This window comes from Eumetopias jubatus, unplaced genomic scaffold (genome assembly GCF_037043125.1).
Source record: "Eumetopias jubatus isolate StellerSeaLion01/CBP00866 unplaced genomic scaffold, mEumJub1_p1.0 scaffold_11, whole genome shotgun sequence".
Lineage (NCBI taxonomy): Eukaryota > Metazoa > Chordata > Mammalia > Carnivora > Otariidae > Eumetopias > Eumetopias jubatus.
Window position 1 is genome coordinate 105,381,756 of NW_028274817.1, and position 1,884 is coordinate 105,383,639.

Sequence of the window (1,884 nt, forward strand, 5' to 3'; positions counted from 1 at the left end):
GTTTTGTTTGTTTATATTTAGTGATTTTTTTATTTTATAAGTAAAGCAAATTCATTGGTAAAATAGGAATTATTCAAAATTGCATTGTTTATGTTGTCCTATAATATAACCATTTAATGAACATTGCTAGCATTTTTATTCATTATTTTTGTGTATGATTTGTGTATAACATGTTTACATATTCTTCAGAATTACCTTATAATTAGTATGGTTTTTCATTCTTGTCCTCATACATACTCATATGGGTAAACAAATGTGTACATATATACATATATATGCATATAGATTTATGTACCTGTGCAAAGCATACAGACTTCAATACACACATACTTACCTATAAACCTATACATACATATTACTTTTATATACGTACATACCTGTCCATAGATCTGTAGAGATATTTTCCTGCATTGTTATATATAGTCTTAAATGGAGGATGTGAAGTAGAGTTGACAAGAGCAAAGCATATAAAAGCTTCAGTTTAACTTTTGGCTTAGTTACTTACTGGTTACATGTCATTCAATCTTGTTAGCATTACAGAATGGTAGGAAGTGTTACTTAATTGGGTGCTGGTCATTGTTGAATGGGTTAGGCATAACGTTTTTCCATTTTCTTCTTGATTCATTATGTGCCTTCTTCTAAGCAGCATTGAGTCCTGCCAGGGTGTCTTAATTTTGTTTAAAAAAAAAAAATGTTGCTTTTTTGTTTAAACTACATTTTTGGATTGATGAGTGGGGAATTTTCCTTCGTCTTTGTTTTCAGATATTTGATTGGTCATATGTGATTACATCTGGTTTTCGTAGAGTTATACTTGATATAGAACATTATATTAGTTTCAGCTATACAACATAATGATTCAGTATCTGTATATATTGTGAATGATCACCTCAAGTCTCATTAACATCCATCACCATATCCATACCACATACATGCAAATTTTTTTTCTTGTGAGAACTTTTAAGATGCAGCAATTTTCAAATATACCATATAGTTTTATGAATTATAATTACCTTGGGGCACCTGGTTGGCTCAGTTCATTACTTGTGACTCTTAGTTTTGGCTCAGGTCATGATCTCAGGGCTCTGTGCTCAGGGCAGAGTCTGCTTGAGATTCTGTTTCTTTCTCTCTGTCTGCCCCTCCCCCCTCTCATGTGCTTGCTCTCTCTCTAAAATAAATAAATCTTTTTAAAAAATTACAATCACTTCACTGTACATTACATCCCAATGACTTATTTATTTTATAACTGGAATTTTCTAAGTTCTGACCATCTTTACCCATTTCACCCACCCTTCCCTCCCCCCACCTCTGGCAACCACCAGTCTGTTCTCCATGTTTATAAGTAAAATTTTTTTTTTAATTTTCAGATTCCCCCTCCAAGTTTTATCATTCAGTATTTGTCTTTCTCCATCTGATTTATTTCACTTAACATGATGCCCTCAAGGGCCATCCATGTTGTCAGAAATGGCAAGATTTCCTTCTTTTCTATGGTTGTATAATATTCCATTGTATATATTTCATATGTAACAAATAATATTTATTAACATTTAAATAACAAATCATATATAATAAATATAACTATATATTTGCTTTACCCATTCATCCATTGATAGACACCAAGGTTGCTTCCATATCTTGGCTATTATAAGTAATGCTATAATGAACATGGGGGTGTGCATATCTTTTAAAGCTAGTGTTTCAATTTCCTTTCAATAAATACCCAGAAGCAGAATTGCTGGACCTTATGGTAGTTCTATTTTAATTTTTTTGAGGAAACTCCATACTCTTTTCCATAGTGTCTGCACCAATTTACATTCCCACCAACAGTGCTCAAAGGTTCCATTTTCTCCACGTCCTTGTCAACACTTCCTACTTCATTTTGATAAT